This window comes from Capra hircus, chromosome 3, assembly GCF_001704415.2.
Source record: "Capra hircus breed San Clemente chromosome 3, ASM170441v1, whole genome shotgun sequence".
In the NCBI taxonomy this organism is placed as follows: Eukaryota; Metazoa; Chordata; class Mammalia; order Artiodactyla; family Bovidae; genus Capra; species Capra hircus.
In genome coordinates this window covers 31,133,285-31,160,211 of record NC_030810.1, presented here as the reverse complement: position 1 = coordinate 31,160,211, position 26,927 = coordinate 31,133,285, and the positions used below count along the sequence as shown (strand labels likewise).

At 42.5% G+C, this 26,927-nt stretch overlaps 1 protein-coding gene across 2 annotated transcripts in view; it reads left to right on the top strand.

Annotated features, from left to right (window-relative positions):
• PLPP3 (phospholipid phosphatase 3) overlaps nucleotides 1–26,927 on the top strand; it is an 88,125-nt gene that overhangs the window by 7,223 nt on the left and 53,975 nt on the right. The gene's annotated exons all lie outside the window — the stretch shown is intronic.

The window sequence follows — 26,927 nt, the reverse complement described above, 5'->3', positions numbered from 1 at the left end:
CGTCAAACTTATGGTTACCAAAGGGGAAACGTCCGGGCAACAGAAGGCGGGACAAATCAGGAGCTTGGGATGAACCTATAGATATACTATAATATATAAGATAGATAACCAACAAGGACCTACTATACAGCATAGGAAACTCTACTCAATATTCTGTGATAACCTATATAAGGAAAGAATCTAAAAATTGAATATGTGTGTATGTATAACTGAATCACTTTGCTGTACCCCTGAAACTAGCACAATATTGTAAACCAACTATACTCCAATAAAATTAAGAAAAAGATATTCAAGACTTTTAGAACTCTTTCAAAAGGAAAAATTACCACTGGGTGCTTGCCTGAAAGTCTCCTGTGACTTTTAGTGTGAGGACTTGGTGAATGTGAAAGTGTCCAACTCTATGCAACCCTATGGACTGTAGCCCACCAGGCTCCTCTGTCCATGGGATTCTCCAGCAAGAATACTGGAGTGTGTTGTTATTTCCTACTCCAGGGAATCTTTCCCATCCAGGGCTTGGTGGTGTCTCCCAGTTGCTGAGAATCTGGGATTTTTATTTAAACTGAGCTCTTGGTAGTGTACTTATTGAAGGCCAAGTAACCACTTTGGATATATGAAGTGTAAACTCTATAAATATTTTCTTTTGAGATATTGAAGTTTGTTGTGTGTGAGTAAAAAGTAAAATGAATGAGTTAGATTTCTAAAGAGAGCCTTTAAAAAACCAAAGTTAGCTTGGCAGAGTACTGGAGAAACAGTACAAGCTTTGGATTCACCCAGAGCTGGGTTCAAATCCTGACAGAATGTCCTCTGCACATGTGACTTGGGCAAAAACTGTTTAATCTTTCAGGCCTCAGTTTCCTCATCTGTAAAATACAAAAGCAAACCTCATGACACTCATGTATGGTACAGCTTAGATGACATCATAAATCTGAAACTACTTGGAAAAGTTTTAAAAGCACTAAGTCATTATTGGGTAGTATGTGGCTATTATTATTCATGGTAACAGAATTTTCCTTTCCTTACCACTGTTCTTACTCTTCAATGGTTCTATGAAATCTTTTTTAATGTTCTGGTTGCAAAGTTGCCTGAAATATATTAGGGGAAACAATTGTGAAGAGAATCTAAGAAAAAGCCAGACAGGGAATACAAATGTTTTCCATTAACCAGAGGAGAGCAGTGGCAGGTTTGGGGAAAGTCAGTGTGTGGGAACCTCAAGAGCCTTTGGTGGTTACTTTCTTCTCCTCTGGAAGTGACATGGCCATATCACTTTAAGGGAAAGACAGATACACCTTAGGAAGGCTGGGAGGAAGTTTGGACAAAGGGCCTGTTTCAGGGTCAACTCTTTTATGTGTCTTTTGAAAGCCCAGGGGAAAAAATCTAACTAAAAAGAGCAGCCATGTTTGAAAATAATTGAAATGCTTGTCATCCAGGGCATTCTCCGTGTCTCTCGAGGAAGGGAATAACTGTGACAGTGATTATATTCATTGCTCATGCCAGCCATGTGCTGTAGATATTAGATCCCTTTAGAGAGGAGGAAACTGCAGTTCAGAGAAGTTAAGTAACTTGAACAAGAGCACCCAGCTAGTAAGGAGTCACTAAATTTTCCAGAACTCTTGTCAGCTTACCTTGCTGCCCACTTTCCAATGCAGTTTATGCCATGAAGGCTCCCTCTTTCTATTCCATTCCATTTCATTTATGTCCAGTTTATTGGGTGCACATATGTACAAATGTGTTCTGTAGGCCCAATATCACTTCTGTTTTATGTCTTAGTTCTTCGACCGGAAGGCATGTGGGATCTTATCTCCCCAACCAAGGATTGAACCCTCTGCACTGGGAGGCAAAGTGTTAACCACTGGACCACTAGGGAAGTCCCAATATAGGACGCAAATATGAGTCTTAATGCAAGGATCACATTGGGCAGTAAAGGGGACAGAGTTATACAGAGATAGCTGTGGAACAGCTTGGCCTGTGCTGACAAGCCTCTCCGTGGACATAAAGAAAATTCCATCAGAGCAATTTTTCAGTGCCTAGATTTGTGGACACTTGAGAATTTGAAAGTACCTTGAGGATTTCATTATCAACAATACTGAGATCATTTTTCTATCTCAGTCAGAAAAATAGGCCTCTTTGAACAGGGGACAGGTAGGAGATCTGAGGAGGAAGCACAGGCTTTGGAGACAGACAGGTGGGAGTTTGCTTGCGGTTATAAGCTGTACACCCTTGGGCAAGTTGTGGCTGTCTCTGAGGTCTCTGTTTTCTCACCTGTGAAATGGGATGGTATGCATTGTGGGCCTGCGAGGTGATGCCTGGTAGAGTGCATGGCGCTGGGCATTCGCCAGCTGCGATCGTCACTGTCACCATGTCCTAGTCGGTGCTCCTCACGTAGGAAGACGTGGAGGCGGGGACTGGTTAGTGGCCGTCCAGTGACAAAGGAGCAGGGCCTAGAGCCAGTGCCTTTTTGCCACTTTGCTTTTCTGGTGTGCCCTTGTCAGTTTGAAACTTGGTATCATATATGAGGTGGTTCTCCAGAGAGCTCTATTCTCATTTTTCTCTTGCCTGGGTCAATTAAAAGAGGAACAAGACAAACAGGTTTAACTTTTAATCCAAATCAGAGGATGATAGTTGAGTGAGTCTAGAGACACGTGGTGCAGATTTGGACTAGGCAGTTTTTTTTTCCTGCATCGCGTTTCTTCAAACTGGCCCTTGTTCTAGAAAGTGCTTATTACCAAAGATCACTGCTGACTGATTTGAACTTGAACAGGCACCGTCTTTTTCAAATGACCTGTCTCAGGAAAGGAGAAAGAGAAGCCAATGTTTTCAAAGTGTTTGCTTTTGACTGAGGAGGAAACTGAGTCTCAGATGAAATAATTTCCTCAAGCTCATGCATGAGTTGGTGGTCCCCATATTCAAAAGAAGGCTAGGTCAGTTTGTCTGACATCCTTGTGAAACTATTCTTCCCTTAAGTCCAAGTTAAATTATAAATGATGATCTGCATTAAAATTCCCAAATTTAAAACAAACTGAACCAAGCAACACACATGAGATCCAACTGGCGACTTATGAAAGGAACTTGATTTCTGTGTGCTTTTAAACTATACATTGCAATCAGAGTATTGGTGGGAAGTGTGTTTTTGAGGTTTGTCACAAATTAACAAAATTATATGCCTAGAGAGTTTTGCAGAGAAATGCAAATCAGTGTAAGCGCCTTGTCATAATAAGCAGTATGCTTCGGTTCCTGTTTATGTGTCCTTAAAGCATATAAGACACATGATTATTGACATGAAGGAAGCTGTTCTCATTGATGGTTTCTTTATATCTGGCCTCCAAATTAGTTTGTGGCATCAATCTGTATAATTTCTAGAGAATCTATTTAATTTTTATGTTTATACCTATCTTTCAAGTATGTCTTATCTTCTGCAGTTGTTTCCTGAGCATCCACTATGTGTAACCCTCTCAGTCCCTCTTCCCCTCGGTTTGGGTCGGGTGGTAGGGCTCCTTGCACTTCAAAAATTCCCAGATTGGAAATGGGTACAGACTTTTTAATAATTTCACACATTTAGTCCCAGTGACTTGGGAGTGGTAAGGGAGGGGCTATAGCTGCACGAGGAAAAGCAATGAATTTGCCTGAGGGTATGGAGCAGGATCTTGCTAGAGAAATGATAGCCCACATTATACAGAGTAGAGAAGGAAATGGCAACCCACTCCAGTGTTCTTGCCTGGAGAATCTCAGGGACGGGGGAGCCTGGTGGGCTGCCATCTGTGGGGTCACACAGAGTTGGATACAACTGAAGCAATTTAGCATCAGCAGCAGCAGCAATATTCCGTTATATGGACATACCACATTTGGTTTATACATCTATTGGTTGCTAGCGCATAAGGTTATTTACCCTTTTTGGCTCTTATGAATAGTGCTGTTATAAACGTTCATATACAGATTTTTGTATAGACACAGAATTTCAGTTCTCATGGGTATATTTACCTGGGAATAGATATGCAGGATGATATAGTAACTCTGTGTTTAACTTTCTGAGGAACTGCCTAACTATTTTCCATAGTGGCTGTACCATTTTATCAATAGAGGTGTCTTAAAATTAATTAAGATATATATGGAAAAAATGCAAACGTTTTACTGAAGACTTTTGGAATTAACATATTTATGAAAACACTATAGTGTTGCTTTGTTTGTCAGAGAATTTTTCACAAAGAAAGTTTTCAACCAGTTTAGCAGTGTCACTGGGTTTAAGAAGAGTGAATGGAGAATAATAAAACTGCTTGAGGAATAGCTGGGTGGTCAGCTAGACCCACTCATCCACTGAGGAACATACTTCCAGAAACTCGAGTGTGACAAGCAGATTCCTGCTTCAGTAAAATGAAAAGCAGCCTTGGATCTTCAGAGTACCCTGAAAACAGTTAAAAGTACAAATATTGGAATCTATATATTAGATAGGATTTGCTTTATGATATTTTTAAGACTGTGAAATAGAACTGTAGGCCCTGATAAGACTGATTTCTTTTTTCCCATCCTTTCACCACTGAAGATACAGCTATATACGTGATCGCCTCTCAGAAACTAAAATTACTAAATCTAAAATTACATCTTTTAGATTTATGTGCTGGACACTGGGTGATATTAGAGTATAAGACACAAGGACAAATCTTTAGAAATTGGTTGGAACTGAAAATTACAGTGCAGATTAAGCTATAAGTTAATGAAAAATTAGACCACATACAATTCAAGAGGGTGAGGAAAAGGCACTCGACCTTGAATATTAGGAACTTTAGATGATATTTCAATTGATCTTTCCAATCACAGAATAGGGTAGATGTCAATAACTGGTTTTGCAACTCAGAGAGGGTAAATGATTTGCCCAAGTTCACACAACTAATAAGTGTTAGGTCTGGGCTTTGGACTTAAGCCTGACTAAATAATGACATTTGCTAACGTTTACTGAGCACAAGTATGTACCTCTCACTGGGCCACCCAGGGTGCAGGCATTCTCTTATTTAATCCTCCCAATGTGCCTATGAAGTCTTTATTACTATTATCTGCATTCACAGAATTGAGATTCAGAGATATTAGAAATAACAAAAGTTACGAGCAGGTGAGTTTAAGTTGGGGTCAGACCTGAGAAATCCGTCTCATGAGGCCATTCTTAAACAATAGGCTCTCCTGCTTGTGTTCTATTTCTGAAGCTCAAGTTTTCCCCACTGTTCCCTGCCAACTCTCACATCAGTAACACATGAAGACTTGTCCAAGATGAATTAGTCTTGTGATCTTTACCATGGGTTCTCTGGACCCATCAGTGTCTACTAGGGCAATCACAGGACATCTCGTGCGCTTTTCAGAGCTTCAGAAATATCTAACATGTACTGTACATTGTTCAATGATTAACTTGCCTAGGTTAACTGAGAGCATCGGCCTCTGCCCGGACTGGTCAAAGCGCTGGCTCTCTATGCTTGTGATTTGAGGGTGGAATGGCACCTGGCAGATCCCTCTGGTCTTGCTGGTTATTTCCACTCATTAGGAGATGTGATTGGCGCTTCCCATGCTTTGATTAACAGAAACAGACAAATGACTTACACGTAGTTTACCCAGTAAATAAAGATGTCATAGAGAGTCATGGAAGAAGGGCAAGGGATCTTTAGTGGTAAAAATGTTGAACATTCTAGAATGGACAGGCAGTTCTGTGGATAGTGGACACTAATTAAATGCCTAATGTCTTCTTTTGAAGCAGCCGCTTGTATTGCTAGCAAAGGGAGGAACTTCTGGCAGGCTGAGATTTAAAAATATTTCCGAAGGTGTCACCAATTTATAGTAGTCCTCCTTTAATCTGCTGTTTCCTTTTCCATGTTTTCGGTTACCCTTGGTCTGAAAATATTAGGTGGAAAATTCCAGAAATAACTCAAAAGTTTCAACTTGCACACAGTTTGAGTGGTGTGATCAAATCTCTCACCAGGACCCCCAGCTGTCAACATGGGCTGCTACTGACCTCCAGCCATCCATGTTGTTATGTCTTGATGATCCACAGTCACCCGACGCAGATGGTCCTGCTCCTGACGTAAGATCAGAAGGTCAATAGTAGCTTAATACTGTGTCGAACTTTATCTTATTATGTAGGTATTGTATCATCTTACATCATTGCAAAAAAAAGGGTGGCTACAGTATGAGCAGATATTTTGAAAGAGAGAGACCACATTCACATAACTTTTATTGTAGTATTATTATCATAATTGTTTTTAATTTCTTCCTGTGCAAAATTTGTAAATAAAACTTTCTCATAGCAAGGGTATGTACATACAGGAAAATTCTTAGTACTTATATTATTCAGTACTGTCCACAGTTTCAGGGACCCACTGAAAGTGAAAGTGAAGTCACTCAGTCATGTCTGACTCTTTGCAACCCCGTGGACTGTAGCCTACCAGGCTCCTCCGTCCATGAGATTCTCCAGGCAAGAATACTGGAGTGGGTTGCCATTTCCTTCTCCAGGGGATCTTCCCAACCCAGGGATAGAACCCGGGTCTCCTGCATTGGAGACAGACGCTTTAACCTCTGAGCCACCAGTGAAGTCCTATATGCTAAGTCTCTTCAGTTGTGTCTGACTCTTTGTGACCCTATGGACTGTAGCCCGCCAGGCTCCTCTGTCCATGGGATTCTCCAGGCAAGAATACTGGAGTGGGTTGCTATGCCCTTCTCCAGGGGATCTTCCCAACCAGGGATCGAACCCAGGCCTCCCGTCTCGCCAGCAGATTCTTTACCATCTGAGCCACCAGGGAAGCCCCAGAAGTCTCGGAAGTCTCCCCCAAATAGGAAGGCTACTGTACTGGAATCTTGTGTTTAGCAGGCTTCTCATTTAACTGTTTAAAGAGAGTGGCTCCAGTGACACAGAAGGAGGGATGATGGTCCCACTCTTTGGATGGTCTCTACTGTAGGCATGGTGTGAATGCAGACTTCTCTGGGGCTGGCTGGGAAATTAAAGTATACTTCTTGGGTCAAAGCATTCAAAATACAGAGCTTTCAATCTCAGGGGAAAATAAGCCCTCTTGATGTTAGGTTTAATTTTCCAAAGGCCAACTGATGAAGTTGAAGAACGTTAATTATAATTTTGCTTTAAATTGGTTGTTTGTAGCTGTGTTGGCCTCTGCTGTGAAATCCAAACACTAATTATTAATTAATAATACCTTTCTCTGAATAGTGCTACCAAATGATAATGTGTGCATTAGATAATTTGAATGTAAATATTCTTTCTTGCCTCAGTTCATTTTCCTCATTCTAGCTCTTAAGCTTCCCAGCCCTGAAAAGCCCACAGAAAAATATACCCAAACCACCCTACTGAGGAGGTCATTTTCCAGATGTCAACATGAAAAAGCTGGGAAAGGAACATTTTGAACCCTTCCACTATAGTCGAGCACATTCCCATATCTCATCAAAGTCTACAACGGTGAAGGGAAGATATTACTGTAACTGATTTTACAGATGTGGCAGTTGCCCTTGGGAGAGGCTGAGGAGCTTTTGGGGATCCTGTATCTAGAAAATGGTGGAACGCCTGGGATAAGAACCAGCCAACACTTATGTGGACTCCTTCCTCCCATGGTGAGGACTGGCATTGAAATTTGCACTGGCTGCTATTTTCAATAATAAGCATATGAAGAGCCAGCAAACCAGCCAGAAAGTTTTGAAGTGAAATGACCAGGCCTTGTGAAGTAGTCAAGTGTTATTTGGGGGTTAAAGCATTTTGCCCATTTTTTACTATTGTTTGTTTCTTTCTAAATTCCTGGAAGATAGAGATTAGACTCAAAAACCTCTGGGCTGGAAGTGGGAAGGGCATCTATCTCCATTGCAGGCAGTCATGCAAGGGGCTGGTTAACCTTGAATTTCACAGCAACCTATGGAGGAGGGTGCGGAGTTCATTTCAGTTTTCTCAGAACCTGGTTAGCCCTACCTGTCTCAACTCTTTTTGGTGGGTGGTATATTAATAATTTAGCTAGTTCATCACTAGCAGAGATTGTTTACTGAGATTCCAGGGGAACTGCTTTGCTAGAATCTACTTGGAGCTGGCAGCTTGGACCATGTATCCATTTTAATTGAAACTATGTCACAGAGCTTCCCAACTCCAGTTCTGCAGAACTTCAGATGAAAAGGGCAGAAGCCTTGGCAGGGGAATACTTTGCCGATTTTGTACAGGAAGGGAATGACTTCTCTTCATGCAGAGGGATAGCAACCTCAGATGATATTGTTAATTCTTCTTATTGGTCTTCTGCAAAGGAATTTAAAAGGCCGAGAAATGCAACATTTTGAGTGCAGCAGCTTACACTTGGGTTAGAGGCTCTGTGTATTTCCCAGGCTATTGTAGGGCTCCTATTCAGCTGGGATTTGAATGGAGTGTGATTTGCATAAGAGCAAGTGTATAAAGTAGGTCTTTTTTTCCCTTTCCTCAAAGAAGTTTTGTGCCATTTCTTATTCTGACAGAGTTGGCATGAAGCTTTGACAAACACAGAGCCATGGAAAAGCTAAACAGGACTGAGAGCAAGCCCATTTTGTACAGATCCTTCACACTTAGAATGCAGAGCAGCTGGCAGGAGGCAGCTCAGATCATAGGCGTCATGGCAGAGGCTGTTCGTCTGCTGTGAACTGGTGATGAATGGGAAGCGCTCACAGGACCAATGGGAAAATGGATCATTGCCTATTTACCATTCTTTGTGGTTGGGGGAAACTACAGATGAGAACATTCCTGGGACTCAGCTGGCTATCTTATCTATCCTTCAGTATTTATTGAGATAAATACAAAGAGATAACAAAGAAATACTAAGAGGCCGATCTTCCCTCAAGGAGTAGGTAAGAAGATGAGAAGGGAAACACACACTCATTCTTGGGGAAAACATGACCTGGTGTCTTGAGCTGATCATTAAATGAAAGTTTAAACACAGGAGGTCTACAAGGCAGCTCCATGCTGATCCTGGGCTGTGTTCCCAGCTTTGCTGTATTAGTTGGGTGATAGAATGGAGATGATGATTCATTCCTTGCCTACTTCATGAAGCTCTTGAGACCAAGAGTATGGTATCATGTTTATATAAGGAAAATGCTTTGAAACTGTAAAGTCATATTTGTACAATGGATATAAATGTATGTGCATGTGGCTTTCCTGGTGGCTCAGACAGGGAGACCTAGGTTCAGTCCTTGGGTTGGGAAGATCCCCTGGAGAAGGAAATGACAACCCATAGTCTGAATCTGCTGTCCTCTGTTCTCCCTGTTTCTATCCCATTTTATCTTTAATTAAAAAAATATTTATTTATTTGGCTGTGCTGGATCTTACTTGCACCATATGGGATCGAGTTTCTCGATCAGGGATCAAATCTGTGCCCTCTGCGTTGGGAGTGCAGTCTTAGCCACTGAAGCAGGGAAGTCCCTATTCCATTTTAAATTCATTTCTTCATACACCTAGATCTGAAAACATTCCTTTATAGGTTTTATTTCTAGGGGGATAGGCTCTCTCATATATTATTTATGCATTAACCATATAGGAATAATTTCTCAAAACTGCAATTTTAATGACACAGGTCTTTCTCTTTGGGATTTTTTTGACCACCACCACCCCCCCTGCCCCCACCCTGACACCCTGGTTGACTATACTAAGACAGTATATTTGAGGCTCTTTAGAATCTGGCCCCAACCAACCTGCTAGTCCCTTTCTTCCCATCCTCCCCAATCCCCACTTTGTGCCTTTGCCCAGATGTTTCCATTCTGTGACTATTCCAGGAACTTTCCTACCAAATCATTTCTGTTTGTTCCATACATGTTATTCACCTCTTATAATCAACTCAAATGCCACCCAGTCTGTGAAGACCTTTCTAATTTCCTCTGGGCAGAATTAGTTTTTCTTTAGGCAATCATAGCACTTTGTATTGACCTTTTTAATGTCAAAATTTTTGGCTTGTTTTATAGTTTGGTACAGGTCTGTCTTAATAGACTAGGACTCCCTTGTATAGAACTAATGCTTGAAATTTTTTAATAAAGTCAACGCATTGAAGAAAGTGTCAATAAAAGGCTGTTTTGGTAAATATAAACAAGAAGCAAACAGAAAAATACAATTTTTGTTGCCTATACTGTACAATCTTAAAGCAGCTACTGGCACAATATCTCTTCTTTCTATAAATAGCTGAATTATTATTAAGTATAACTATAAAGCTAAACACTGGGTGCTTAATACATACTTCCTGCAAATTAGTGTGATGGAATGGAAAAAACCTTCACTTGCTAGAGTTTGTAATAGCCTATAATAAAGTATTAATTAACCTGAGAGATTGGGAGTATGTACTTAACTAAAGGCAGCTAGATATTTTAAGTTCAAGTTTTACATTTTATAGTGTTTTGAACTTGGTCAACAGACTGAATTTGTACTAACCATGATAGCTTCCATTAAAAAAAAAAAAAAAAAAAGCTGAAGTTACCCTAAAAGCTAGGGCTATATTTTAGGATGATTTTTTTTTTTTTTCATCCTAGTCCTGCCCTATGGAGAGGCTCTGTGAATGAGCAGAGCAGAAGCCTCCTCTCAGAGAAAGATGCCCAAGCGGAGAGTTAAGAAATCTGGGTTTATGTCCTACCTTTCTTGTTAACTTACTGGATCGCTTTAGCCAAGCAGCTTTCCTTCTCTGTGACTCTGTTGCCTCATCTGTGAAATGGGGCATGGAGAATTCTCCAGACATTTCCTCTGAAATCTCTCTCTGTTCCGTAAAATACCATGAAGTTCACATTGAAGGAGGAAGAGAAGGCTTTTTCCTCCTTTCAGCTCTTTTCTATCATATTATTATTCTGTTTATTTCTGCTAGCACATCAACAGTATTTGATTCATTGCCTTTACCCACTGGAAAAACTTTTAAAAACAATCTCTTAATATCCTAAGACACTACAGTTTGTATGTTTACCTTTTTAGATATTTATCTGGGTTAATCTTCCTTCTCATAATTCTGAGAAAGCTGGGATTGAAGTACCAAAATGTCTGATTCAGAAGAGAAAGGAATTCATAGAACAGAGCACATAATGTGTTTTATTCAATCCTTATGATATCCTTGTGTAATGGATTATCACTTGAATTTTACAGATGATAAAACTGAGGCATGAAGAGGTTAGGTACTAGGAAGTAACCCCAGTGTCTACCTTCCTATAATTTTAACCCAGCATTGACTATGTTTGGTTGTCATGCTGGTAAGTCGTTATTAATATTAATAATAGTATCAATCAGTTTTATAGTTAGAAGCCCCTGACTGATTGGTGGTGATGCATCACTTCAACTAACATCCATTGAGCACCTTTCATGTACCAAGTACTGTGCTTGGTGTTGGTGTCTAATGACTTGGATGTAGTCTTCTAGAGTCTTCTAGAATGGACACTGGGCAGTAGCAGTCCTAGAAATACAACCTGGACACTGTATAGAGGTAGCAGAATTGAGCTGGGGGGTCTGGGGGTAGTGACATCACCGCTTGTTTGGATGGCCAATTCAGGAGAATGCTCTTGTGCACTGCTGTTGAAAACGGCATTGCACTGAAGAACTTCACTGAGCTGAGTGATTCCTCTGCCTGAGTTCTAGCCGTTGGTACAGTCACCATCCTTTAGAATGCTCTTAAAATGCAGGAGTGGAGGGGCCCAAGGATCAAGGGTTTCCCCTTGCCCACTCCCATCACATAGGTGGGGAAACTAGGCTCAGATAAATTTACTCTCTTAAGAAAATGAGTAGAATCCAGAGCAACTAAAACCCTTACCTTGTGCAGGTTCAAGTTTAAATCCAATAAATACCTTATTTTAAAGCATCCCTTTACACCGTGGATTTGGTTATTCGGTAAATCAGATAATGGTCCCATGTGTCATAATCTACAAAGCCTTTTAAACCTTAACATAACATCCCAAAGCACAGTAATGCACTCATATAGTAAAAATATTCCAAAAATATGATTATGTTAAAAAGGGATAACCCTCTCACCATCCCTCCAAATTCCATTCCCTGGAGGCATTGCTGTTAACAGTTTGTAGTTCCTGCCAACCTTATTTTGAATGCACAGGTATTCTCAGTGGCATCCACCTTCATCCACATTGGTCTTATTTTTTTTTTTCCTTGACACACCCCACAGATGTCTTCCTTCTGGCCTTGAATCATGTCTTTGCTCTTCAAAGCACCCTCCCCTTCTTCTCTGCCTATGGGAAACAGTATCCATCCCTAGGCTGGTTTCTGCACATCTCATGCCCTTACTAGTCCAACCTTAGGGAACTTTCACCTCTCATTTAAGTGCTTCCAGCTGAAACGCTAGGTAATGACCTTCAATCATTTGTGTTCTGTTGGTCTTTTCCTTCCTAAATAATGGGACAGGTGAGTGAGATGATCTTTAAGCTTTGCTGAGTTCATAAAATATAAAGGACTCCACATTTAGTCAGTGCTTCCTGGTTGGATATCTTGATCCATGTTGAATTGCTGAATCCTATCAGAGGGTTGCAACATAAGAGAAGAGATAAAGAGAGTCACCCTAAGAAGTTCCCACAGTTTAAACTCAAGTCAGAAAGTTTTAAACTTTCAAAGGCCACATGACATAATGGAAAGAGAATGTGTCCTTGGGGACAGTTCTGAACTCAACTCTTGGCTCCACCATTTGCTAGCTTATAAGTGGAGGCCAGGGTTGTAACCTCTCTGAACTTCAGTTTCATCATCTGTAAAATGGGAAGAACAGTTCCTGTCTGACAGAGCATCCCAAGATCGGGAGATACAGACAGTAGGCTCTTCCACATTAATCTCTACCCTCCTTCCTAAAATCTTTTTGTTTGGAAACTCTTTTATCTGTCAGAGATGGCAAGCTTCACAAGGAATACAAGATAGCATTACCTGGATGTATAGCAGATGTAGTGTACAGAGAATGGATGAGATGCAGTTTACCTGATCTGTGAAAAGGAAAACTCTGGAGTCCTTCCAGGGAATCATCAAGCAGCTGCACAGATGTAGTTACCTTTCCATCCGCGCTTGCTGAAGGAAGGTATTTTCCCATTTGGAGAGAACCTGTTGGAAATGTGTCTTTAATGCATTCCACTGTTCTGAGGCAAAACTTCCCAAGAGATTGAGCAGAGCCTATGAACCAATATCATTGAAAGTTGATTAAAACTATCATCTTAATTAAATACAAGGGAACAAGAAGTTCTCAGTATTCTGGTAGCAATTAAAGACTAAAAAGTCAATTTGAAGTTGTTTTCGCAACTCTTAAAATAATACTCCCTCTCCCCCACCCCTCATGAAAAGAGTTTTTAGCTATAGACATGCCCTCACATTGAGGTTTTTGAAAGCTGTGAGGACCACAAACCTGCTGGCAAAGCCTTCTGCTGCCAAGACATCGAAGTTCTCAAAAGCAAGAGGGTTCAAGCTCAGGATACGCTGATTTGGAAAGAGAGTCCAAACAAAGGGCCTTTTGAGGCAGGAAACTGGGCTTTGGCTTCAGCACAGAGCAATGTGGGATTGGAAAAGCGCCCTGGGACTTGCTGAGGAGGAGAGGGACTATGAGATCGATGGAGGAAGTATAAAGTTTCTCCATACAGTGAGAGTTTCTTTCCAAATCCTCGAAAGTTGGTTTCAGAAGCTGTTATCTTTCCTCTGTCAGCTTCATCTGCATGCCTTTTAAATGTGGACTTCACAACATGGTGTGTCTTTGAACAGAAAAGGGGAAATGAGTCTCAAAGGCACTTGTGGATGTTCCCCTTTTAGCATGACGCCTGACCTGAAGGCCAGTGGTTTTCTTTGAAAACCAAAGCAACCACATGCATGAATTCATTCATTCACTCGCTTAATTGCAGTATTTTCTGATCACCTGCTACATGCTAGGTTGATGGGGCTGTAAAGTTAAACGGCACAATTCCTACTCACGGAGCTCAACATCCAATTAACCAGAACTTGAAGTATGTCCCACTGTGTTCTGTACACATGACTCTCCTCCCCTCCATCACGCTAATAGGGTTTTACATGTGACCTTTCCCGAGGTGAAACTTGTCATACTCACCTTTACAGGTATTCCAAATAGCAGCACATGGACCAACAGGAGTCCAGCAGGGCCAGTCCAGGCAGAGGAGTGCTGTAAGCACAGGGGAAGGCCCAGTGATGGAGACGAGGGAAGAGAAAATAAATTCTGATGGATTCTAGTCTTCAAGGTTTTTTCTGTTTTTCACATTTCATTTGTATATATAAATTCACCTGTCCACTGCTTAGTAAGATGGAGGGAGGGAGTGGAAATAGAATAGCAGGAGGAACAACAGAAGGGAAAGGGTGGATTTGGCAGAACCGCTGGCACGAGAACTTAATCTGGAGGGGCTGAGTCAGTGGAGTCTGTCCGTCACTGTAGAAGAGGAACAGTGGCTTTGGGTTATACATTTGGAAAACTGAGTTTCCTGGAACACAGAGGACTCAAAGATTTAAGGCAAAAAGGGATGAACTTTCGTGTATTAGCGATCTTAAATGTTTACTCTATGCCCCAAATGTGTATTGATAATGTAGCCCATGCTTATGTGTCTTCCAAGAATCAAGACTCCAAGCTTACCCAGTCTCTGCCTCATAATGTTATGTGCCAGGTTACCATTAATTGCTCCTAAACAGTAGTTTTACCAACATATGCTCGATCAACAAATGCAAACATGCTTGAATTCAGAGGTGTAAGGGCTTTGAATTTGAGTAGAGGTTACCCTAATATTAGATGTTGTCCTGTGACATAGGGATGTCTTGATTCCTACTACAAGTGGTGTTTTTGATGACTGGACTTAATCAGAGAAGTTACAATGGCTGGTTGGTAGATTGAACAAGATTTAGAAGAAAACTTTCTGGTGTGTTTGTCAGCACTGGACCACACACATGGCTTTTCTCTTGCTCTTTGAATTGGAGCATTTGTATGGTAGATTAAAATTTTGGGAAAATACTGTGTTTCCTGTGTATATGGAGAGATATAAAGAATAAGTGAGGGCTTATGTAGAACCTTGACAGTGAAATCTGAGGTGGGGACCTTCTTTTTCCTACTTTTCTATTTCTAGTGCTTAACTCAGGCCTGCCTGTACATATAAGTTGTTCAGTAAAAATTGAACAAAATAGAAAAACCCAAGTCAGTTTTGAGACTCACATAAGTTTTATAGCCTTTTTTGTAAAGGTAAATTTGTCTTTCAACATTGATATGTTAAACTACATCACCTAAAATATAGGGAAAAGAGGGAAGATCATGTATAATTCACCAGCTTGCACAAACATTATTACTGTTGGGCATATTCCCTTTTAATCATTTTTTATTTAATATTCTTTCAGTTACTTAGATTATTTCTGTGTTGCTAATAGTCACCATAATGAAAGTTACTTTGTCTTTGCTTGTATGACCCTTTACAATCATTCAGAATCAAGCATCATCCTTTAATCACACAAATTTCTCTTTCACCCTCTTTCTTTTCCTTCATCCTGCTCCCCTAGACCAAAATTCTATTGAGGGAGGCACTGTTGCCCCCCGTTTGCTTGGATGCCTGTAACAGCAGAAATGTGTTGTCTAAGAGAGATGGAGACAGAAGTCTGAACTCAGAGTGGTGCAGGGGACTCTCCCTGAGGGCCACGCGGCAGGGGTCTGCTCCCTGCCTCCCTCTGGCCTGTGGATGGCTGTCTTCATGTTCGCATGGCATTCTCCCTGTGCACCCTGCATGCACCTCTGGATCCAAATATCCCTTTTCCGCAGGTTACCAGTCATATTGGATTAGGACCCACCCTACTGTTGTCACTGTAACTTGATTTACCTCTCCAAAGACCCCCTTTCCAAGTAAGACCACACTTGGAGGTCCTGGGAGGTTAGGACTCCAATATATGAAACTTAGGGGAAGGCACAATTCAATATCTAACACTTCCCATTTATATGTGAGAAAATTGAGGCCCAAGCCAAGTAGCTGGAGATTTGATTTTAGGCCTAAATGACTCTGAGGTCATGTGCTATCATCACATCCTGTTTTCTCTGCATGAACTGAGAATATCATGAAGAAAGTGGAAAAAAAAAATCTTCCTTTATCTGAGTTTATTTATCATGAGATAAGTTTGATGGTTATTAACTGATAAATTTAACTGAATTTGAACAGTTGAAACCTGTATAGATCATGTTATTGAAAAATAAAGTCAAGTATAGCACATTATGCTTAGTTAAAATGTTTTATTGCTCTGAAGCATCTGCTAAGCCTGTTACACGGATTCTTCTGTTCTTATTTGAAAGTACCAGGGAATACAATGACTGGTAGGCTTTATAGCATCCCAGTAATTGTCTGGCAATTGGACCACACTTTATAGCAAAATCAATCAATATTAGATATGGATCACCAGTTTTTATCTTGTCTGTCTTTTCTGTAGATTCCTTTTAGGTTTTTCATTTTCCTTCTCCTGGGTTAGTGACTATGGCAAGCTACATGCGAACACCCTGCTCCCCACCTGCGCCGCCCCCCCCGCCCCCCGCCCCCTGCCCCACGCACACACAAGTAGGCCCCAGGGAAGGCTGGGACCAGCACAACAATAGTCAGCTGATGTAGCCCATCATGGTGCAGTTGGTCAGTGCATGGACACCTGTGTCCTTTGGTCATTGAGTGCACTTAGGCAAGACACTACTACTCTTAATCTCCTCCCATGTATTAAACAAACAAACAAACACTTTGACTTAATGATCACTACATCACCCCAGTTGCTCTTTTCTGTGCTTTGTTCGTTACAGGTGCATAAAAATATTTACTGGGCAAAAATGATTGAAGAGAAAGTGAACACATAGTCTCAATAGATGTGAACCAAGGAAGATCCAAGTGATATTCCATACAAACCAACATGAAGTGCTGAGAAAATCCCGTTATTTTCTTTTAGCTGGAAATAATCAAACATTGAAAAGATGTTGGTGTTTTAGAAAACTCTGCATATACTGATGGCCTTGCCTGCTTTAAAGGAAAGGAAAGCTCCCACATAGAGACATAGGGCTACCCCCATCATCTTTCTTCATTCTAATGTATTTTGTGGGGAGACCATGGGAATAACCATAGCTTCATGAATTGAGTGCACTCTGAGATGGTACTGTACCTCCAAACTTCACAGTAACCCCTCTACTGACCCCAGTTTGCAGATTCCCTGAAGAGGTTAGCAGCTTACCCAGTATCACAGGACTAAACAGAGACAGAGCTGAGCTTCAAATCTGTTTGACCACAAACGCTGTGCTTTTCTTAATCATCTGTATTGTCAGTTACCCACTCCCATTTCATAAAAAAACCAGAGGCTTGGTGATTTTAAGATACATGTTCAGTAGCTATATGTGAAGTACATCATGCATTTAAAAAATATATTTGTTTACTAATTTAGCTAAGCTGGGTCTTAGTTGCAGCACATGGAATCTTCAGTCTTTGTTGTGGCACACAGGATCTTTAGTTGCAGCTTGTGGGATCTAGCTCCCTGACCAGGGATTGAACCGGGTCCCCTGCACTGGGAAGGTAGAGCCTTAGGCACTGGACCACCAGACAGGTCCTCATAGTGGATTTCTTAATGGACCAAAGTAACACTTGTCTCGCTCCTTCTTAGAGAAGACACACCATCCCATATTCATGATACCAGTAATATTAATTGAGCATTTCAGTGTGCCTGGCATTATATGAAGCATCTTTGCATATCATATCTTTTTCATGTCATATCCCTATGGAGAGTTAACTGATGTGTTTAAGGTGGAGGCAGGACTCAGGTGTGTCTGACTCTGAAATCCACACCGTGCTACTCTTTGCCATGTTCTTCAGTAGCCAACAGATAGATTGCCACTCCCTTTAGCTGCATACTTCTTGTCTATACCTAGTTATGCTCCTGAATAGTGCTGTGTGTTAAGATAACCTGAGAGAGTCTGAAACTAGCAGTGAGTTTCATAGAGGTGCAGGAAACAAAGAGGGGAACAGCCCTGGCCACTCCTGGAGAGAAGGCAGTGATTGTTTGGGTTGCGCTCTCCAGGACCTAGCATGGTGTCAAGGCTTTCGTATCTCTTTTCAAGGGCTAATGGAGATGTGTCTAGAAAATACAGATTTTTTCCTTGGGAAGATGCTTGGTCATGCATCATAAGCAGGGAGCTTTAGATATGAAGTCCTATGCTCCAATCCCTTTTCGCCGTGGCCACCAGGGTGCTCTTTCTCAAACACAGCCTGGCCATGCTGTCTACCCCACACGTATCCCCTTATTCTGAGTCTCTGCAGTGCACCCAGCACTATATGATTGAATGGCATTACCAACTAATAGGATAGGATTAAAAAAAATAAGATAAATTAAAAAAACAGACTGATGGCTAGGAAATCAGTCTCATTTGAAAGCCATATCTTCAAAACATAATTTTGGAACTGGTTAGAGATCATTCAGGCTAGGTTTTCTTAGGGAGGGCCCTGGAGAACTCTAGTTCTTCTAGGTTGTACATTTCCCTGTTGAAACTCAAAAGTGAACTCTGATGTAAGCTCCAAGGAAAACAGTTTGTGCCAAATATGCTTTGAGATATAACTGAGTAGTGCAGCCTCCTCTCCTTAATAGAAAAGGAGGCTTGGTGAAGAAAAGGGACTTTCTGAAGACATGGAAGTATCTGGTATTGGGCTCCAAGACCCAGCCATGGGCTGCTTCTGCTGCACAAACCCCCCCTAACATTACTCTCCACTCTGTTTCTGTCTTTAGACCAGGCAGTCCTAAAATATGTATTTTCTCCTGTATCTTGAAGCCATATGTTTCTTAAGTTTTTTTCTCCTCTCCCCTCCTAAGATAAGCCTCTGATGTTTTGTGTCTGAAGTCATTCTGGGTTTTTTTCAGAGCCATTTCAGCAAAAACGTTAGAAAGCTAGGTTTATGATGTGGCAGAAGAGAATGTGAGAGGAGGATTGCAGGTGTGGATTCTCCCAGGAGCTCTAGTAGGAAAGACAGGGTTTCTATGGGAATGTTACTGGCCCCTTAAATAGAGAGCTGATTGAGGGCAGGAACCCTGCTTTACTTGTTGTGATATTTCCCAGCTCCAACACACAACAGGTGCTCAGTAAACCTTTGATATTCAATATGATTTAAAATTTTGTTTATGCTTTTTAGAGTAGTGATTCCCAGATTGCCTTGGGATAGAATCATTTTGAGGTCCTATTAAAAATGGGAACTTTCAGGCCTTTGCCCCAGAAAGTCTCATTGAGTAATCAAGTGGGTTCTAGGCCATGCCCAGAATGTGTTTTTTAATAAGTGTCCCTGATGGTTTGGATGATTGACCAAATCTGAGAGTCACTATCCAGAAGATAATCTTGTTTGATCCTCCATGTCACTCTTAAAGACAGACATGAAAATAAGCACTGATCTTCAGGCCTGGAACCTTCACACAAACACACCCACAAAGAGGTGTATGCAGAGGAATACGGAAAGGATGTATGCAGAACAATTGGCCAGTATAGCCTGGGTCAGATGGAGAGGGGCGATGGGCAGAAATGATTTGCAAGCCTAATTAGACCTGCTCCCCAGTTCTCAAACCTGCAGCTCTAAGCCTCCTGCTAATTGGCAGTCCCTTAATAGATTAGGACTTGGCATCAGGTCTGCATGTTATTATAAACCACACACAGAAAAACCCAGTGGCTGAGGAACTCCTGCCAAACTCAGGCCTGGGTTTTTGTGAGGCTTTTGAAGTGTGCTGGCCTTTCAGTATTTTGTATAGTCCGTGTACTAAAAGGCATCCAACCATTCCTTTGGATGGGATTTGTGAAGGGTGAGTCTGTTGAATAATTAATTCCCCAAGACCCATTCTGTCATCTTGATGGACAGACCAGAGCCCACATACACAGCTCTGCTCTCAGAGGTCCTTGGAGCACGACGGGAGAGACGATTTCTCACAGGTCCTGTCCTGTTCTTAGGAATCTGTCCCCCTCCCCTTTGTGCGCTTGTGGGATGGGGAAGAAGAAACGTTAAGAGCCCATCTGCTGGAACCGGGCTGTGTGATACACCATCTCAGGAAATGCTCACAGCAGCCCTTCCAAACTGCCTGATCTGTTTTGCCAGGGAGGACGCAGATGTCCTGAGAGCTCACGAGTCCAGGGTTACTCTGCCACATGTGTCAGAGAGGGGTGGGACTCCTACCTGAGTCTGCTCCCTCCAAACCGCCACCAGACCACACCAAAGCCCAAAGACCCTTTTTATTTTTCTTGGTGTTCAGCTGGCTAATCTGGGCAGTGAAGGAAAGTTTTCTGTGATTTACAGCACCTGCAGGCATACCTGTTTCATACCTGGGTAATATATGTCTTGTAAGTCCTCCCCTCCCCACTCATGTTAGATAATAGGGTCCCTGCCCAGAGGCGTGGTACCTTTACAGGGTGCCATGTTGTGCAGAGGGGCACAGTGGACAGAGTGGGGCTGCAGAGAGGGGCTTTGCTGGAGTGCGAAGGCCTTCTAAGGGCTGCCAAAGGCACACTCAAGTATTCCTGGAGCCTTTCAACCATTCCATGGGCCTTGCCCTCTGCTCTTGTCTGCCCAATTAGGTTTCTGTGGGGGCTCCTTCCATTTTTTTCCAAGTCCGTTTCCACAAAGGGTGAGCTGTAGTGGAGCCTGAGATTTCCATGAAAACCTTCCATTTTTCAGGCAAACATACCAGGCAGCTCTCGTGGCAATACCATGGTGAAGGAGAATAATGTTATTTGGCATTTCGCCCTTTTAAGAAAGTGTATGTATGGGGGGGGGGGGTGCGAGGAGGGGGCGTGGGGGTGTGTGAGGGGGACAGGTTCGGGGGAGGATGGGTAGAGAGAACAGTGGGGGCTTTGTAATTTACTGCAATAGAGAGGTCAGTGGGCAGGGTCATGAGGAAAAGAGGGGAGCAGAGAAGGCCTGAATGCCCCCCAAACCCTTGGGCTTTCAATATCCTCTACTCCCCGTTTTCCTGATTCATACATTTTGAGAGGTTGTAAAGGGGACGTTGACGAGTTCTTTTTATGTTTTTATTTGGAAGGAGGACTCTAGACATTCTGTCCCTCTGAGAGAAGCTGGCTCCTTGCTGCTTTGCAAGGATTAAGGGCCTGGCTTCCAGAACCGTTGAAGAAACATCCCAGGAGCTACCCCTTTTCTCTTCACAGCTGAAAAACGCATCATGGAGCAGTGGCTTCCTGCAGAGTTTTGGCACAAGAGCTTCCCTCTGGAACAATAGGGTTCCTATAGCAAGCCACCTAGGAGTTCTTTACTGCTGCTGGCTCTCCCACGTGTATCTGAATGCCCACATTTTGTTTCCCTGATCCTGGTGGGGATGGGGCGGGGCCAGAGCAGCAGAGGGTGGCCCCAGCGCACAAGGATTCCTAGCTAAGGAGGGCTGACCAGTTTATGAGAAGTACCCCTTTGGAGGTCCAGTCAAAGTCGCCTACGCATAGGAAATGTGATGGCTGCGGGGCGCTGCGCAAAGCCAGCCTGGCCTGGCAGCATTCCTGCACTGCCGCTCTGTGGGCTTATTTCTCAGCTTCAGCTCTGGCCTCTACAAAATCGAGCGCGCACTGTTTACTGGAAAGGATTACTGGGTGGTTTAGATGGCTCAGACAGTAAAGAATCTGCCTGCAGTGCTGGGTACTCAGGTTCGATCCCTGGGTTGGGAAGATCCCCTGGAGAAGGAAATGGCAACCCACTCTGGTATTCTTGCTTGGAGAATCCCATGGACAGAGGAGCCTGGTGGGCTACAGTCCATGAAGCTACAGACAGTTGGACACAACTGAGCAACTAACACTTTCACTTTCACAAATGAGGGGCAGCTCAAACTGCCCAGAATGGTATCCAGTTTGCAGGAGTAACTGATGCTAATTCCCCCCGCTTCTAATCCACACTGAAATGTTGTTGATATCTACTTCTTTGACTGAGCCAAGAGCTGCCCATCTTGAATTTGGTTTGTATCTGAAGATCGGCAGATTTGGGGATGTTTTCTGAGGCTCTTTATTTTTATAAATGAGCATCTTTGAAATTTCACATACTTAAAATAGCCTGGTCCCCAGTGGCCCCAGCTGGGATAATGGACAGGAGGTGATGCCCATCTGCTCTGTGAGGATGCCATGGAAACAAAGCCTTTGGTTTGTTCAAAAATTGCCTTGCACTCCTTGGATAAAGGTGACAGCTCCAGAAGGTCCATTAGATACCTGGTAGGACCACCTCTTTCAATTTGCACTAAGAATTGCATACCTATTGGCTGCCAGGTCATGTGCTATCTTCCATGCTTCCTGAATATTTTAGAAATGCCTCCGTTGAAGTTCCCATGAAGAACTAGAACCCAAGTGAGCTGAAGTGTGATGATATAGTTAGCAGCAGAGTTAGCACTGATGAATAAACATTTTTATTATTACTTATCAGGAGAAGGCAATGGCCACCCACTCCTGTACTTTTGCCTGGAGAATCCCATGGATGACCCTGGTAGGCTGCAGTCCATGGGGTCGCGAAGAGTCGGACACGACTGAGCACCTTCACTTTCACTTTTCACTTTCATGCATTGGAGAAGGAAGTGGCGGCCCACTCCAGTGTTCTTGCCTGGAGAATCCCAGGGACGGGGGCGCCTGGTGGGCTGCCGTCTATGGGGTTGCACAGAGTTGGACACGACTGAAGCGACTTAGCAGCAGCAGCAGCAGCAGTAGCAGCAGCAGCATTATTAGTTATCATTTGTTAGTATTTGTTTTTAAGGTGGCCTTAGCTGTGGCTCAAACGGTAAAGAATCCACCTGCGATACTGGAGACCCAGTTTTGATCTCTCGGTTGGGAAGATTCCTGGGAGATGGAAATGGCTACCCACTGCAGTATTCTTGCCTAGAGAATTCCATGGACAGAGGAACCTGGAGGGCTACAGTCCATGGGGTTGCAGAGAGTGGCTACGACTAAGCGACTAACTCTTTAGCTAGAGAAACTTAAATTCCCCAAACTCACTTGTGCTGTCTTTTTACTACCAGGCTTTACTCCACTGAATTAAAAACTAGTGTGGAGATCATTTTCCTTCCAGGATATTGGTTGAGCTGAGCCAGCTCAGACTACTCAAGACTCCTCCTTGCTCAGTAGGTGAAATTTACTCAGTAGGCTAATTTACTAGAATAGAAACAAAGCTGAATGACTCTAATATACTGATTTACCTTCAACTTACTACAACTTACAGTGATCCTAGTGATGAGAAGGAGGAGAAGGGGATGACAGAGGATGAGATGGTTGGATGGCATCACTGACTTGATGGACATGAGTTTGAGTAAGCTCCAGGAGTTGGTGATAGGCAGGGAAGTCTGGCATGCTGCAGTCCATGGGGTCGCAGAGTCGGATGTGACTGAACAACTGAACTGAACTGAATTGAGTGATGATTAAGTTAGAAACTTTTTTCCTCCAAGGAAGAGATTTTTTCTGGAATGAGTAACATTTTAAATTCTGTTTTTTCTCTTTTTGCATCTTTTCAGTATCTGAGTTTTAGGAATTAGGTGGGTTCCCTCACACTACTTTTCTCTGTTTTTCTCAAGGGTAAAAGGTAGGTAGGAGATGTGGGTGAAACACTGAAGCAGTTTGTGGGGGGTGGGAGAGGCTTTCCTGTTCTGGATTTTTGTTTTCTTTTTTGTATTGCCTTAAGTACAAAATTGGCATTGGAATGACAGCAAGGAATCTTTGAAATGCATTTACTGGACTAGTCAATAAACCGGTATTGCATGCCTATTGGCTGCCAAGTCATGTGCTAAAGGGCGTCTCCCATGCACCCTGAATATTTTAGAAATGCCTCCGTGGAAGTTCCCGTCACGTGGCATCATGGGTAGTTGTCCCCAGAGTATGGCTTCTTGGAGGGCAGAGACCACTTCTTATTAATTTCTGTAGCTCATAATTCTCTCAGTGAGGAGTTTCCTCCTTCAAAGCAGGCTTTTTCTTCTTCACTTTCTTGCCACCCAGTCCAATTTGGAGAACTCAGTGAGGCGTGCATCAAGCCTCAGATGTCTGGGAGAGAAGTTTGACTTGTACTTAATCAGGTGTTCTGTAATGCCATTCACTCCCTGGATACGTCTAAAACGAAAATATAGCCTAGAAGGACAGCACAGAGAGAGGAAATAAACTACAAATTAAAAAGTGATTAGTGAGTGTTTAGGCAGAAGGTCAAAGGGATTATTTTGGACTTCAAACTTTTCAGCTTTCAGGGCTTGTATTCAGTTACAAAATTACATCCTTGAATTATTTGTGCAGGTGGCAGCTGTCAGATTTGAAGAAGGTTTCTGTGTTTTACAAAAGGAACATTGACAGGGCCAGGAGTGGGGAGGGTGCTCCTGGGGTGAGGGCTGTCTTCTCAGCCGCGCACTGGAATTGCTGTCATCTTGGGCAACCTGCGTGACAGTCCTTGTCTGAGCTGACATAGCCCTGTCCAGGTTAGTCCAGCCACCTTCTGGAGGAAACCAGTCAAGCTGGTTAATTGGTATCGTGGAAACAGCCAGAGAGTAGATTTTTAGGACTGTGTTAAATGCAAAGGTGCATTTAATAAATACCTTGATTAAATGTGGTGTTTCATTCTCACGGCTCTTCAAAGTGGCTCTTGGCGTCCTTTTTTTTGTAACTGGGCCACAGTGAAGTTAAGCAATTTGCTGAAGATTACTTAGATGATAAGTAGCAAAACTGGTTTTCAAATCCAGGTCTGTTGCTTTCTTGAAATCTGTGCTCTTCCTCCTACTGGGAACTTTCTTCAGGGCAGAAATTCCCAACAAGATCAGAGCAACTGGATTAGGTCGAGGTGTGCTGAAATCGATCCTTAGCCCTTAGCCGGTAGGAGAGGGTGGACCAGGTGCTGAATCACCGCAGCAGCCTCCTCACTTTATCCCTTCCCAGTATTTTCTGATAGTTCCAAGGCATGAGACACCTGGGAAACTCTGAAGATTAACTGTCCTAAAGATTATCCAGTCTAACCACCCATTTGGTACTTGAAGCTTGTTAGGTTCTCCATAATTTATTCCTGGTACAGTCATCTGTGCTTTATGAGGGTACTGTGTTGCTTTGGGAGACTGTGTTCAAAAAACAGGATTTAGGGATATGAAAGAGATTAGATTAAGTTCAGAAGGAAGGGAGTATGGCGGGGAGGATTCACAGATCATAAAGTGTGTTAGGGGTGGAGCCTTTTCTTCTGAATTTTAGTCTGTTTCCTATATATCAGGCTTCCCTTGTGGCTCAGCTGGTAGAGTCTGCCTGCAACGCGGGAGACCTGGGGTCGATCCCTGGGTTGGGAAGATCCCCTGGAGAAGGGAAAGGCTACCCACTCCAGTATTCTGGCCTAGAGAATTCCATGGACTAGTCCATGGGGTCACAAAGAGTCGGACACGACTGAGTGACTCGCTCGCTTTCACTTTCCTATACATCTATTCAGTACATGTTTGTTGAGCACCACTAAGTGCCAGGAATTATTCTTTGTGCTGAGGATACAGAGATAAATAAAGTAAGGACCCTTTTCTGAAGAGATTTCCCAGAAAGGAGTAATCACTATGCTAGGGTGTGATGGATCTCAGTATTCCCATCTAGTAAATGGAATATACTATAAAGAAAGCTGATCACTGAAGAATTGATGCTTTTGAACTGTGGTGTTGGAAAAGATTCTTGAGAGTCCCTTGGACTGCAAGCAGATCCAACCAGTCCATCTTAAAGGAAATGAGTCCTGAATATTCATTGGAAGGACTGATACTGAAGCTGAAATTCCAATACTTTGGCCACCTGATGCAAATAACTGACTCATTTGAAAAGGCCCTGATGCTGGGAAAGATTGAGGGTGGGAGAAGAAGGGGATGACAGAGGATGAGATGCTTGGATGGCATCACCAACTCAATGGACGTGAGTTTGAGTAAACTCCGGGGGTTGGTGATGGACAGGGAGGCCTGACGTGCTGCAATGCATGGGGTCACAAAGAGCCGGACACGACTGAGTGACTGAACTGAACTGAAATGGAATAACTGATGCCTTGGATCTCTTGTAGTTTCAGAACTCTACCAGCATATTACTATAATGTTCCTGACTCCACTAGAGTAAGATTTGTAATTACCAGCAACTATTTGGATTTTTATTTATAAATTCCTTCTCACTTGGCTTTTACTTTTTAGAATGAATGAGCTTCTAATCAGAAAGGCTTTTTCTTTTTTTAACACTATTGCCTTGAAAAATAGAACTCTCTGATAACTTCACCTAGTATATTACATAGACATGTGTAAGTTGTGTTTACTTCTTTCTCCTGAAGCATAACCATGTAATTTATTAACACGTACACCTTCCTTAACTTGCCAGTAAGGCAGATTCGTTCTGGCCCCACTGCCACCCTCATTGAATAAACTTGCAAAGAACTTTGTTGTTCAACAAGCCTTGGCTTCCTACCTCATTCTTTTTGCTAACCGTGAAATCTTTGGCAAATCACTTAGCTTCTGAACTTCAGTTTCCTCATGTCTAATATGCAGCTATTATTAACTGCCTTGCAATGGTGACTTGACACCATGTTTGGCTTTGAAAACACTGATAGGAGGCACAGTCTTTGGTTAAGTCTTTGACATACCTATGTACATATCCATCCACTTGGGTCTAATATGGCCATCACTTACCATGGAGGAGCTGATAAGTTGAATCAAGTGTTCATTGTTTCTGTTTTTATGGGTTCACCTAAGGACTTTATATTCTTCAGAGCAGGGGGGGAAAAACCAAACATCTCCAGGGATCAGATATTACTATTAACATAAATGACTGAAATGCACCAGTTACAGGAAGATTGACAGTACAACTCAATGGGAATGGAACCAAGATGTAGCCTTGGTATCAGGGGGACAGAAGGGCATGGTAGTGCATGGAGAATCTGTGTAGCTAGTTACCACTACCTACATTGATTGCCACTGGACAGTAGAGCTGGCTTAAGATGCTGAAATCTGGGACTTCCTGGTGGTCCAGTGGTTGGGAGTCTGCCGGCCA